Source organism: Furipterus horrens, unplaced genomic scaffold (assembly GCF_987537825.1).
Source record: "Furipterus horrens unplaced genomic scaffold, mFurHor1.1.pri manual_scaffold_5, whole genome shotgun sequence".
Lineage (NCBI taxonomy): Eukaryota > Metazoa > Chordata > Mammalia > Chiroptera > Furipteridae > Furipterus > Furipterus horrens.
Window position 1 is genome coordinate 62649894 of NW_028327175.1, and position 15633 is coordinate 62665526.

General features: G+C 39.7%; 1 protein-coding gene across 8 annotated transcripts in view; it reads right to left on the reverse strand.

Moving 5' to 3' along the window:
- Positions 1-14650, reverse strand: part of ARB2A (ARB2 cotranscriptional regulator A) — a 460460-nt gene extending 445810 nt beyond the window's left edge. For 7 of the 8 annotated variants that reach the window (XM_090276487.1, XM_090276486.1, XM_090276488.1 and 4 more), the window contains exon 1: positions 14507-14569. The gene's annotated coding sequence lies outside the window, so the exon portion shown is untranslated. Of the gene's footprint in view, positions 1-14506 lie in introns of all 8 variants that reach the window. The other variant, XM_090276494.1, reaches the window with a different exon arrangement.
- Positions 14651-15633: the final 983 nt, after the last annotated feature.

Here is a 15633-nt window from a genome sequence, read left to right on the forward strand (position 1 = left end):
TAGGGAACACCTAAATTAAGAAAACAAATTTGAAAAATAATCAGCAACAACAGATATGAAAAGAATATAATTCAGACATTTGTGTGTAAAGAAAAATTTAACAATTAAAATATCAAAGATATGTTTCTAAAATACTGTAAGTTTATATTTTAAATACAGGCTTCCTGGGAAGGAGTAAAAGGACTGCTCCTACTGGCAAAAGAGGTTCAACAAAATTGAGAGATCCAAGGTTCCTAGCTTCATCAGGATCTGTCCATACGTACCCACCCCAATTGTTAAAGTCCCACTCTTTCCTTCAAGGTTGCAAATTAAAATTTTGCTGTGAGTCAGTGACCCATATGTTTCGTCTTACAGAAACCTTAGTACTGCAACTGTAGGACAGAAGGGTTTCTTGTAGGGCATCAATAGATACAAATTTTGGTACCTGGAAGCAGAGTGTTGCTATACCACAAAACTAAAATGTGAGAGTGGCTTTAGAACCAGGCAGGGGGCTCTGAGAAGAGTGTCGGAGAAAGCCTGAAGCACCCTGAAGAACCTGTCAATACAATCCCACGGTTTTTGATAAGGCTGTGGGTGAGAATTTCCAAGAAAGCAACGTAAATGTTATTGGAAACAAGAAAGGGGGTGGGAGGGGGGATTCTTGTTATACAGTGGCAGAAACACTAGTAGCAGTGTCCTGAGGAGTTATAGGAAAGTAGAAAATGTATCTAATGAAGTGGCTGATCTTGCTAAGGAGATTTCCAACCAGTGTTGAATGTGCCACCAGGTTCTTCCTGACGCTTATATGGAAATGTGAGAAGCAAGAGAGAAAATAGTGAAAGGACTCTTTAAAAAAAGAGGATTTGCTTTATGAAAAATACTGTCTAGAGAATGAAAATACAAGCCACAGACTATTTGCAAAAGACATATCTGATAAAGATATCTTATTGAAAATATACCAAAAAACCTTAAAAACTCAACAGTAAGAAAACAACTCAATTTAAAAAATGGGCAAAAGACCTGAATAGACACTGCACCAAAGAATATATGCAAATGGCAAATAAGATTATGAAAAGGTGCTCGACATATGTCATTAGAAAATTATAAACTGAAACAATGAGATACCACTATGCACCTCTTAAAATGGCCAAAATCCTAAACACTGGTCACCAAATGCTAAAAATGGTACAATCATGTTGGAAAACAATTTGGCAGTTTCTTACAGAATTGAACACACGCTCACCATATAATCCAGGAATCACACTCCTTGGTATTTACCCCAATCAGTTGAAAACTTGCAAAAACCTGAACACAGATGTTTACAGCAGCTTTATTCATTAATGCCAAGCTTAGAAACAGCCAAGATGTCCTTCAGTAGGTGAATGAATAAATCAAGTGGTACATATATCCACACAATGGAATATTACTCAGCACTAAAAAAAAGAGCTTTCAAGCCATGAAAAGACAGGGAGGAAACAAATATGTATTACTAAGCAAAAGAAACCAATCTGAAAAAGCTACATACTATATGATTCTAATTATGTGATATTCTGGAAAAGGCAAAACTATTGAGACAGTAAAAAAGATCAGTCGTTGTGGGGTGAATAGGGAAGAAGGAGGGATGAACAGACAGTAAAACTATTTTAGGGCAGTGAAACTATTCTGTACAATACTTTGATGATAGATACATGTCACTATACATTTTCTCAAAGCCACAGAATGTACTACACTAAGACAAAGCCCTAATGTAAACTACAGACTTCAGATGATAATGATATGGCAATGTAGGTTAATCAATGATAACAGCTATACCACCCCCTGAGGTGGGATGTTGATAGTTGAGGAGCCTGTGCAAGTATGGAGGCAGAACAGGTATGGGAACTCTCTGCACTTTCTACTCAATTTTGCTCTGAACCTAGAACTGATTTAAAAATAAAACCTTTTAAAAATTCCTCTCCAGAAGTTAAATGATGCTAAAATTAAGAAATGGCTTCTGAGCAAAGATCTGATCCAGGGTATTTCCGGGAAAACATGGTTCAAAGATGAAGCTGAGGGTATGATTAAAAAAATCTTTCGCTAAAACTTCAAAAATACCAAAGGTGGTGCCTCAGAATACTAGTCAGTTAGACAAAAGGCCCTCTAAAGATCTTCTCAAATAATAAAAGGTCTAGGAAGCTTGAGGGCATTGTCCCTTGGCCTTCTGAGCAGGAGCCCGAAATATGCAAGGATTTATCAAAAAAAATGTGTAGGTGTGGCTTTTGTCTAAAAGAATGTTTCTCAATGGAATTCACAGAACCTCCGCAAGACTGATAAAATATCAATATATTTTTATACTTAATATTTGAAAGGATTAATATATTTTAAATAAAGAGAGACCTTTGGACCCCAACATTCTACTGGAAGGAAGCAGGCTGAGAAAACCAGTAACCTGCAAATACCTGCTACCAAGAGTGCAGAAGGCAAAGCTAAGAACTATGAATATTCCCAGGCTTCAGACCTAATCAAGAAACTTCCAACATTTGCCCAACTGGATCTCAGAATTGCGATGAACCAGTGACACCTTTGTATCTCCCATTTTTTTCCCTTTCGGAACAAGGATAGCTCTAGCAGTTATCCTATGTCTGTCCCACCACAGTTAAGTTGCATGTTTGGATGTTGGGGGTGAAGAGAGGCAGGTGGAGGAAACTGCACCCAAGGAGCTGTGTTTAAGGGGCTACACCCAAAAAAGCCCATCTCCACCTGGACCTGACTTAGAGATGAGATTCTAGACTTTGAGATGATATAGCAACAGGATGAGACATTTGAGGGCCTTGAGAAGCAGGTGTGTATTCTGCGTGTGGGAAGGACATAAATCATTTGGGGGTTAGGGGGTAGATTGTGGCAGCTAGCTTTCCACCTCCTGTTATTCATGTATTCATGGAGTCTCTCTCCTCCCACACTGTACCAAAGTTCATCTGTACTACCAATACTAAACAGGAGAAGTGATAGTATCGCACCTCTGATACTACGTTATAAAAGACTGTGGCTTCCATCCTGGGTGCTCTCTTACTTTCTCAGATCACCACTCTAGGGAAACCATGTTGTGAACAGCCTTATGGAGAGGCCTATGTAGTGAGTGAAGCTTCCTGCCAACAGCCTCAAGAGCAAGCTTGAAAGTGGATCCCCCAGACCCATCAAACTACAGATGAAGATAGCCCTGGATGACACTGTAACTACAAGCCCCTGAGAGATCCTGGACCAGAACTCCCCAGCTAACCTGTCCCATAATTTCTGAACCTAAGAGACTGTGTTAGACAATAAATGTCTTTCATTTCAAACTGCTAAATTCTGGCATAATTTGTTACACAGCAATAGACAATATATATTTAAATCTGCAGTGAACTAGGGGGCATCACGTAAGCTCCCAGATTCATTCATTCTCATCATCACTGAATTGCTTACTGATTTTCCAGTTCAGCAATAATTTACTTTTTATGTGAGTCAAGAACTTCCTTTGGACCTACCAAATCAGGAATGCTTTCTTTTACTGTCTTTGGACTTAAAAAGTAGTGGAAAATAAGCTTATATAATTCAGTATTTTCAGTATAAGAATTGATCTTCCTGAAAGTTTTTATTCATTGAGAGAAAGAGACTTTATTATTTATTTTTAAAAATTAGAACAGTTAAAATCACCAACACCATTTTTATTTGGATAAAAATAATTATACATTTCTTATTGATAAGAATATTCATAGTAATAAAGTTTGTTTTAGTTTTTTTTTAATGTTTTTATTTTAGAGAGAGAGAGATGAAGAGAGACAGGGAAAGAGAGGGAGGGGGGAGGGAGAGAAAGAGAGAGGGAAAGAGAGAGAGAGAGAGAGAAAGAGTAGGGAAGAGAAACATAAATTCCTTGCATTCCTTGGTTGATTTGTATCTGCCCTGACCAGGGACAGAACCTTCAATCCAGTGTCTGGTGCACTGGGACAACACTCCAACCAACATAGCTATCAGGGCAGGGTCTTAAGAGTAGTTTGTTTTTAATAACAATGAAATGTCTACTTTCTTAAAAGTACTTGTATTCCTAATGCAGATAAAATTTTCACCATCACAATCACTCACACTTGCAAAATAATATTTATAAACAATAATGCTCTAATCACAATTATCTGTCAAATACATTAGCATAAACTAATTTATCACATTAGTCACCTAGAAAAAGGTAAGAAAAGACCCTAAAACACAGGATATAGATAAAAATGCTTTGATGCTAGAACAAAGAGGTACAAAATGGTCTCCAATGAAATCAACTTTACTGAATCCCAGAAGGCACTCCATTTAAAATTCAGGCAAGAATCAACCTACAGAAAAGATCCTACCACCACTTTGACTGCTTAAGGGAGGTCATTGGAGCACAATAAGTTTCTTCAAAAAATTAATTTACAGCATGGGGAGAGTGGACTCATAGAGGGAGTCTACACTGAATGCTATACCCCAATCACTGTAGGTATCTGGGATGAAAAAAGGGGTGCAGTATAACTACAGAAAGGCAAAAACAAGCAGCATCCATGTTAAAGCATGTATAATGCAAAAATCAAAAATTCACATGTCTACAGGCACCAGAAAATTAATATAGCAATGCAAGCACGGAGGCCCTCTAAAGTCAAGCTTACCCGGTGTGAGTGTGAAGACTGCAACAAACTGGAAAACACATGGCTCACTTCGGGGGAACTGCTATTTGCCTCACTGCTGCTTCATAGAATGAAGAAGGTCCAATGTGCTAGAGCAGTGGTTCTCAACCTTCCTAATGCGCGACCCTTTAATACAGTTCCGCATGTTGCGGTGACCCCCAACCATAACTAAAGCATAGTGATTAATCACAAAAACAATATATAATTATATATGTGTTGTCCGATGGTCTTAGGCGACCCCTGTGAAAGGGTCGTTAGACCCCCAAAGGGGTCGCGACCCACAGGTGAGAACCGCGATGCTAGAAGTTCATATTTTTCAGGAAGAACCAAAAACCTAGATTTTTACATAAATTAGCTGGAAACCAATTTAAAACATTTAAGATTATGTAGGTCCATTTAGCCTGGGGACCTCCAATTTCCAAATATGCTTTGTGTAGTATTATAGGGGCATAATTATCTAGTATTCTCCCATACAGTTCAGCAACATCCAGGGCAAAAAGAAATATACCAATAATAATAAAAACAAGACTGCAGTGATCCCAGAATAATAATAATAATTGCCCAGAAAGTGGAATCAGGTCAAAAGAACTTTCCAAAATCAAGCATACACGATTGCTCCCATTTTTGGAATGGTCAAACCATGACTCTCCTATATTGGCACAGGTAATTCACACTTCTTCAAACTAGTTGGCATTTAAAATAGTAATAAAATTTTACAATATATTAATATTTCCCTCTGCTCACAAGCATTTACCATCTAATATATCCATGTGCTTGAAACTTTGTCATTTACAACTTATAATATATCTCCCTATGCCACATCTACATTTGGAAAACATGGTTCCCGACATATCATTACTATCTACAACTAATTCTAATGTCAATGTTTATAATTATATTCCTTGCAAACACATAATTCCAAGTGCTATTTTTGTGTCATTTTCCTCTATTCCATATTTTTTGACATCTTACTGGTAAATTTCTAAAATGTTATACCATTTCAATATCCATAAGTAAAAACTTACTGCTTATAATTCATATATTATACTTAGTTTCTCTAAACTTGAAAGGTCCTATATTCTCTCCTAGATTTTTCACTGTTATTTACTAAGGGGGGAAAAAAAAGCCCACCAAAACGCTTCCACCATGCTAAGAAATAGTGGGAACACACACAAAATATGGATGAATACATATCTATTAATTTTATTTGAGTTCTATTAAAATCTGCTTTGCTTTTCATATCTACCTGAAACCTCTCTACTCACTCTCAAAGTCCTAGGTAAACCTAAATGTAGTATGTTACGTTCCTGATAAGCCGAGTATATCCATTTTTTAATGGTTTAAAGGACTTCTTTTTAATTGCCCAAGAGATTTTTTCTCATACAAAAATACCACCACTTTACAAAAGGCATACAAAAATACACTATTGGGGGGAAAAAAAAAAGACTGCTGTCAGCATAAACCAATAGCAGCTTATAAAGCACAAGCTATTCAGGTGAGATATCGGTTACTTACTTCCCACCCATTCTCCAAAGACAGGTCTAGAAAAATAATCTTTAAAAGAAATCTGTGACAAACCTTGTTAGAAGGCAAAATTCCTCAATTGAACTATGTTCAAAATGTAGAGAAAAAATTAGATTGGATCTTTTTAAAGCGTAACACAATATATTATTTTTCTATCATCTCTCATTCTATTTTTCTTCTTCCTTTCTTCTAATTTTCACGTACTTTCTTTTTTCCCTCACTTTAAGATGGTATATATCTAAAATTCTTCATTAATTTCTTCTTTCAAGTTTTTGAACAATTTCAGATGATTCAACTTTAAAATGTGTGTATAGGAAACTAAGTTCATTAAACTCTAAACATTACTAGAGCACAAGCAATACAATCATTGATTTCTTAAGAAAAAGAATAGATCAGCCATTAACTGGTATATTAGTCTGCTCAGGCTGTCATAACAAGATACCAGAGACTCAGTGGCTTAAGCAACATAATTTATTTTCTCACAGTTCTGGAGGCTAGAAATTCCAGAGCAAGGCCTGGCAGGGTTGGTTTCTGGTGAAGAAGTCTCTACTTGGCTTATAGACAGCCACCTTGTGCTATGTCCTCAGTAGGTGGAGAGAGCAAACCTGGAAAATTTCTAGTGTCTCTTCTTATAAGAACACATACTATCAGATCGGGGTCCCACCCTATGAGTTCATTTAACTGTAATTACTTTCTTGGGGATTAGGGCTTCAACATATGAAGAGGAGGGGGTACAATTCAGTCTACAGCAATTAGAAAGGAAACTATCAGGATTTTATTATGTTCAGAGACATTTGTGTTTTAATATTCTTGATACTTTCCCAAATATCCTCTAATCTTAGAAGATAGGTTACTTCAACAGCATCAGTTTATTTGGTCCTGCTTTCCAATTCTAAGGCCATTTTTGTCCCTTATCAAAGAACATAACAGAGAAAGGCAATGTGAAAGTTTGTGGACAACTACAGAGTTAGAGGGCAGAGCTTGCTTCTAACACCAACTGCAAGTCTGGAGGATGCACAAAGTCCCCTCAGGTTCACTAATTCCCTAGAATTATTATTAGATAATTTATTATTATCACTGTTATTAGTAGTAAAAACTCAAAGAACTCACCGAAAACAGTCATACTCACAGTTATGGTTTATTACATGGAGATAGAGAAGCAGACAGGGCAGCAGGAGAGAACCACACACAGGGCTGCTGATGGACTCAGGGACACATTACTCTGCCAGCATCTACATCTGACAATACGCTTGGAGTATTGCCAACCAGAAAAGCTAACTGGAGACCCAGTGTTCAGAGCTTTATTCGGGCTCCACTAGGGATGATTGGCCACATGGTTGATCTCCGTTTCCAGATCAGTTGATACCATGTGACCCAAAGCCCTGACCCTAAGTCATATAGTTAAGTCTTTCTTGGATAAGCAGCCCCCATCCTGACTACAGGGGAATTGCTAGCCCCCATATTAAATGACTTTGTACAGTATGACCTATGGCCCCGAGGTAAACAATGATGCTAGAGATGATTACCCCTAGAAGCTGAAGACAAAGGATACGCCTATTTTTGAGCAAGGTTAAACTCTTTACACAGGAGACAAGAGAAACCATCCAGTACTTCCTACAGCCTAGAGAGGCAAGTCTAAGCTCCAGAGCAAACTCCACAAGCCTTGTCCTCACATCTTACGCCCTGCCCCCCAATGATGTGGCCTCTATCTCTTCCTCCAAATCCATCTCTCAATACAATCAAACTTCCTGCTCTAGTACTTGCAAATTCCTTTTTGTTTTTGCAAACATCAGACTACTGATAGTTATTTCTTTTGTCTAAGATGGTTACCATTTTACATTTAACTGACTGATTCTTAACTTCTCAATTTAGGCATCATCTTCTCAAGAAAGCCTTTCTAAAACCCCAGGCAAGGCAGTGTTCCTCTCCTATAGCATCCGATACATACTTCTATCATATGTGTTCTAACACAAAATATTTTGCTAAAGTCTTACCTTTATAGCAAGCATGTCAACCAGCAAGTAAGATCCTCAAGTGTGGGGTCCAGACTGCCTTATGACTAGGTACCCATCTTTTACTGATTCTAATGACTGAGACCCTAACTAATCTTGCCCTGTTTTCCTTCCCTTCTATTTCAACTCATTTACATCTTGGGCTTTTGCCTGTTTATCCCCTCTCTCCCCATCTGTTTTGAGACCAGAGTCCTATCCCTGTTTATCTCATCCCTAGTGACAGACCTCCTTTCTTTTCTTTCTTTTCTACCTGAACTACCTCAGTGTTCTTGACTGATCCTTTCTACCCGTTCCCCCAACAATTCCTGGATATGACCATTTAAGATAAGTACTCCAACTACATTAGCGGATGTTAAGCCAAATGGATCAATCTGATTAATTAATTTCCAAACTTCTGGAGTTAGCACCAGAATCATTTATATAGTATATATAAGTATTATCGGCAGCCGTCCGTCTAGAGAGACGATGGTGTAGCTTCTTAAGAGTCTATCTGCACCGCCGAGAATGGCTGTGCAGTCCGACTCGGGAGTGACACGGTATCTGTCTCCTCCCGTGTTGAATCGACATCTTGCGATGACGCTGGAGTGTCCTCTCCAGTGAAGCTGAAGCTACAGAGCCTGGGCAGGGTGATATGGAGGGTCTGCTGTTGCCCATGCAGCAGACCCCCCCCTCTCTTCGCAGCTGAAGGGTCCAAGGGAAAGACGAGTCAATACAGCTTGGCTTCAGGTGCGCCGCAGGAGTTGCCGGTGTTGACTACAAGGTCAAACCGCCTTAGGTGTTACAGAAACAGGGGAGTCCAAAAATCCCCAGTTTGCTGCTGGGGGATGGGGAGAAGTAAGCAGCTTTTCAAATGCTTCCGCATGCCTGAGGCTGGTGACTACTGTCTTTCTTATGCAAATGACTTTAATGCATCCAAAGCCTCAGGCAGATGGGAGGAGTCTTGAACCAGGGGACCGTATGGAAAGCACACAGAGCCTACGTAAGGGTCTGTGAATGGTCAGAACTGTTTGCAACGCCCACTGCGTCAGGGATATATAAGCAGCTGCGGACATTTTAGCTCAGACTCTCGCTCTCACTCTGCCTCTGGCGCTCAGACTCTCTCTGGCTCTCGCTCGTGCTCTCACTCTGGGACTCTCGCTCTCTGGCTCGCGCTCTCGCTCTGGCGCTCTGACTCGGGCTCTCACTCTAGCTCTCGGGCTCTCTCTCTCTGGCTCTCTCTCGCTCTGGCTCGCGCTCTCGCTCTCTCGCTCTCTCGTGTGCTCCCTCCATGTGGCTTGGTGAAGGGGCCTTCTCCGTGTGGCTTGGAAAAGGAGCCTCCAGGCTGCTTTAAGAGGCTCTCGCCATGCGGTTTTGAGAAGGAGAGCAGATCCATTCGGTTTGCAGGAAGAAGGCAGTTTGCAAGGAGGCTGAGAATCCAAGCGGTTCTGCATTGAGAGCTGGAGGGCACCACAGCACAGAAAGGACCTCCCCAATCAGGACTGAATGATTGGCAGCTGCTGGTAAAGCTGAACTGTGTTTGGAAAGTAGGGAAACGGTTTCTCTAACTTTCCTAAAACTAGCCTGGTTTGGAAGGGGGGGAGGCAAGGATATGTGTTTGTGGGTGTTTTAAAGAACGTAAGACTTAACAACAGAAATCCGCAAATAACTAAATCTATATAACTGTTAAATAAACAATTCTTTTTCTTTTCACTAAACTCTGGTATTGAGAGTTATAATTTTGGCGGCGGGCAATCGGGCCCCTAACTAAAGAGCCCGTGGGTTTGTGTTCAACTGGAGTAGCCCAGGCGTTCTGTAACAAGATCACATATGATGGCAGATGGCACTATGATTAACAGCAGATAGGAATACTACCCATGTCCAACAGCCTTTAGTAGTTACACCATTGGGTACAAACTGTGATCATTCAATAAGCTATTAAAGACATTACAAGGGCCCAAATCCACAATATTAGTCTGACTAGTACCTCTCTAACCTCTGAGAAAATCAACCCCAAGTAATTATAAACCTAGACTTTGATTAAAATAAATACCCAATGTACTATAAAGAAATGGAAACAGCCCAGACCAGTGTGGCTCAGTTGGTTGGGCGCCATCCTGCAAATCGAAGGGTCCCTGGTTTGATTTCCAGTCAGGCACATGCCTAGGTTGCAGGTTTGGTCCCTGGTTGGGGTGTGTGGGAGAGGCAACCTATCAATGTTTCTCTCTCACACTGATGTTTCTCTTCCTCCCTTCCCCTCTGTCTAAAAGTAAATAAATACTTAAAATGTTTAAAAAAGAAATGGAAACATACAATAAATGCTTTATTTCAATGATCTGTTGTCATGATATTTTTCTCTACGGCAAAAATTATCTATATTGTAGTATCTATACACAAAAATGAACTGTTCTCAAAAAAGAAAACAATATAATATCAGAGAAAGTAGCACAGCACTGCTGTCTCTAGCTTGTCATTACCTTAGCAGTGAAACTTTGAGCAAGTAAGTCATCTGATACCTCATTAGTAGCAAATTAATCCATTTTAATTTGCCAAAGAGTGATAAGCAAAATTGTGACACAATTTTTCATTCATTAAAGCACAATATCAACTTAAATGAGCTTTACAACTTAAATAGTTAATAGAAACCCAAGAATTAAGATGATGATAGTATACCATTCAATGACCTATAACTAATGGACCATTGGCCATTCTGAATTAAAAAATCCCTTTCCATCTTAATAAATAATCTAAAATATTTTTTCACAATGCTGAACAATGTTAAATGAGACAATTACTCATTGAATTACTCAATTAAACCTCACTACACTGCGAATAGAAAATTACGTGATGCATGGCCTGAAAAACTTGCAATAAGACTGTATAGCCGGTACACCTTCCAAACACTCAATGTTGAACCAGATGGATCAACATACATTACTTGATGCACAGTCGGTCTTACTGAATTACTCAAGTGACTGACTTCAGAACCACATGCTGAGATGTAGCCAGAGATTTGCACTCTCTTGCCCTGTTCCCCACTTCATTCCAATCTGTGGAGCTATGTTATTCTGTCACTTTGTTGTTGGGTCCCCTCACCTCTGCTGTCAGTTCTGGTGCTTATCACCCGTTACTATTACTCATCTTTGCCACTATCCATCTAGCCACCTCCAAATGCTATGCTGCTATCCAGCACTTCTTTTCTGTTTCTTTATTACTTTTGTCTCTCCTGTTTCCTGCTCTTCTCAGCTACCAGACAAAAGAGATCTACTTCACAGGCACAGTCAGCCAATCAATACACTCCTTTCCTTCTATTTAAAAAGAAAAAAAAAAAATCAAAGCATGTCAGGATGATCTTTGGCTTTTCTGAACTGTTTTCATCACAATCTAATGCTCAAAATTTCATTCATTGTTCTAAAAGATGCTATAGTTTCTTTTATTTCAAAGTCTGGAGTTACTGCAGATACTTGGTCTAGATATTGAAGTTTTTACAAGTATAGTATTTCAAGGTTAAAAAAGCAACAGAAGACATAGGGACTGCCATCTTTAACCCTTAAAAGACTTATCAAAAAAAAAAAAAATCTTCAAGAAGTTATATTAAAATCAGATCTTAACAAAACAAATGGATAGTACTCCAAAAAAGACATACATATATCTCCAAAGCATATGAGAAGATGCTTAACATCACTTATTACAGAATTGCAAACCAAAAGCACAGGAGCTACTACTTCACATCCATTAGGATGGCTACTATCAAAAAACAAAAACAAAAAACCAGAAAACTTGTTTGGCGAGGATGTAAAGTATTAAGGCAGAGGGGAGAAATTAAAACCTCTGTGTATTGCTGGTGGAAATGTAAAATAATGTAGCCACTGTGGATAATAGTAAGGAAATTAAAAAAACAAACAAACAAACTTGGAATCACCATATGATCTAGTAATTGCACTTCTGGGTATATATCCAAAAGAAATGAAATCAGAGCCTCAAACAGATTTGTACACCCATGTTCACAGCAGCCTGAAACAGGTAACCAAAAGGTGGGAGGAACACAAGCATGGACAAATGAATGGATAAACAAAATGTGAAATATATACAAAATGGACAATTATTCAGCCTAAGGATATTTTAACACCTGCTACAACATGAATGAACCCTGAAAGCACTGTGCTAAGTAAAATAAGCTGGTCACAAAAGGACAAATATTGTATGATTCCACTTATATAAAGTACCTAGAGCAGAGACAGAAAATTCACAGAGACAAAAAGTAGACTGGTAGTTGCTGGAGTTGCAGGGAAGGGAGGGATGGTAAGTATTCATGTTTAAAGGGTATGGATTTTTAGTTGAGGAAAATGTAAAGTTAAGACATAATAGTGATTGTTGTATATCAGCGTGAATGTACTTAATGCCACTGAAATGTACAATTAAAATAGTTACAATGGTAAATGTATATTTTACCACAATAAAAAAGTGAATGAAAGGTAAAGTTGACATGGAGGAGAGAAGCACTTGCTACTTAGTTATCCATGACTACTGTGCAAACCCACTCGGACTTTAAAACAGCACAAGTTATGTACAAGTGAGTAAATGGTAATTAACTTTGTTAGCGCTAATGTAGAGCACAGAAAGTTGCTACATATCTAAGAACATCATATTATCTTGATTGAGGTCTGCTTGGGAAATCTGAGAAAAATCGGCTGTGAATAAATAAGATCCCTCATGCACACAACAAATCACCGAATAAATATTTGTTCTTAAGATTTTTAAACCCTAATGCCTCCATGCCTACATCCTTGCTACTCCAAGATATAGCAAACATACACTTGCCTCAGAGCCTTTTGGTAGCCTAAAACACCTGTCCCCCACTCACTCGTTTCATTCAGATCTCTACTCAAATACATGTCCCTTTATCAGAGAAGCTGAGCCTAACCACCATATGTATCTAAAACAGCATCCTCCATCATTCTCTCTACCCTAAATAAGCTTTATTTTTCTTCATTGCTCTTATCATTCATATAGATATGTATTTTTTTTCTTTCTTCATCTACTACAATGTAAACTGCAGGAGCACAAGGAGGACTTTATTGGTCACTATTGTACTCCCAGAACCTAGAACACTACCTGGCATATTAGTAGCCAATAAATACTTGTTAAATGAACAGATGGATATTCACAGATTCACATATTTCCCTCTTGGCCTTGGTACCATCTACCAGCCTCACAACAGCCACTGCCTCAAAGTCATCCAGAGCATCCCTGTTTAGGCTTCACTGGTGAAGTGGAAGGAACACCTAGTTTAAAAGTCAGACAGAAGCCTGGTACCAGCAGTGACAGTAAGTCCTTAATTAAGCACTTGAAACCGTTCTCTCTGACTCAGTCTCTAAATACACTAAATGAATACAGTATAGTTGTCCCTGGCAATGCTGGATAAAGAACAAGGATAAAGAATTTACTTCTAATATGCTTTAAGACAAAAAGATACTCGTCGTCGGCAGCCGTCCGTCTCGAGAGACGATGGTGTAGCTTCTTAAGAGTCTATCTGCACCGCCGAGAATGGCTGTGTGTAACAAACATCACAGTGCACGTATTTTGATAAAAGTTACAATGAACTTGGTAGTTTGAAAACCACAGTATTTTTCCTTTACAACTTTTCAGAGGATTTGGGGAAATGGACAAGTGCAACAAAGTTGGTTGTCAATAAAGGTAGCCAAAAATTAAGTAACTAATTACTTGGCCCAGCACATACACACTGTGGAGCACTGGAAGAATATGTTAAATCTGTGGATGAAGGAGAGGAAAGACTGCTTCCAAAATGCTCCTAACTTTATATTCAAGTCAAAAATATTCAACTAAGAATCCATCCCACTTAAATGTGTCACCAGCGTCCATGCACTTTGCAACTTTTGAGAACATTTTATGACTGCACTTAAACCTTTTGTCTGTAGTAAATGACTTTTAGTAAAGCGTTGGCTTTGATGATAATTTTTGAAGGAAAAAAAAAATCTTTAACCAGAGAACTGCAATACCTCCCCTCCTGAGAAAGCGCAAGAGGGCCAATTACTCTACAGAGTCTCTAGGGCTGCCGGCATCCCCAATGTCCAGGTGTAAGGAAAGTCATTTAGGACACACGTGTCCTGCCCCGCCACGGAAGTGGAAATGGCAGGTGGAAACTGCCCATCTGCGAAGTCCAGTATATTGAGCAGAGGTGTCCGCAGGAAAACGCAGCGTAGGTCCGGGAAGCATCCGACCCTGGGGCCAGCAACCCCCAACCGAGACAGACCAAGCCAGCCCGCTACTCTGATTGCGGCCCGGGCCTGCCCCGGGAGCTCACAACCCCACAAACAGAGGTCCTACCTGAGCTCTGCCCCCAGCTACAGGGCTGCGGGGGAAGGCGGGAGGAGGCGTGGCCTTCCAGCTCGCCGAGCGAACTCCCTCGTGCGGTTGTTATGACTTTCTTTCTCGGGATCCGCGCCCCGAACAAGTTCGAGTTGCACTTCCGGGGTCCGCAAAAGACTGAAACGTCATTGCGCACGCGACAGCGACAAATCCGGAAATAGGCGGGGCGTGGTCGCTGGCAAGGTTCCTGTGGTGTTAGGTGGGCTGGGATAGAGGCCTGGGGGAGGTAAGACCTGTCACGAATATTACCTGCGAGCTTTGCTCAACCTACCGTCGAGGCACACCCCTTTCTGGGGCTGTTTTCTGCCTTGTTCTCCAAGCGGAACTTAAGTAATTCCCAGAATGTCCGTGCAGCTAATTGCCCACTCCGATACCGAGGTTTATCCGTCTTTACCCGTCTATTCAACCCCAGAAAAGACGGGAAGTGAGAAAGTCTAGATTTAGAAGATAGAATTTACCTCTCAATTATGGCTTAGGAAGTTAAGAATAGATTCTCTGAGCCTGCTCCCTTCCGTGTCTGCTGAGTATAGTTATACCTCGAAGATACTGCGGGTTCTGTTAACAGACCACCGCAACAGAGTGAGTCCTGATCTTTCTGTTGATGGAGGGTCTTGCCTTCAATTTGCAAAAAATGTACCATCTGTGAAGCGTAGTAAAGCAACGCACAGTAAACGGGTATGCCTGTACTAATAGGCTAGATTGGAAACAGCTGTGAAAAGCAATAGTCACGTTGTTATCAGGGGTTTGAACTCAGCCTTTTACGGAAAAATCCCTGATAGTAAAAAGTACCCATGAAAATGCTCTAAATTGCCCACAGAGTATAAAATGCATGATGTTAAGTGTAAATTTTAGATCGCTAGTTCTTGCACACTATTGATTGTGAGATCTCTTAGCTAGTTTAAAGGTCAGAATGAAAGGAGAGTTTGTGTAGATACCTGAGCATTTAAACAATCCTGGTAAATCTTAAGGGCAACTCTTAGAGTTCATCTTACTTGACTATTCAGCAGTATTTGACACAGTTAAGCACATCCTGGTACTTGAAAAATTTTTTGTTTAAATTTGACTTTTGTGAAATCACAATGCTC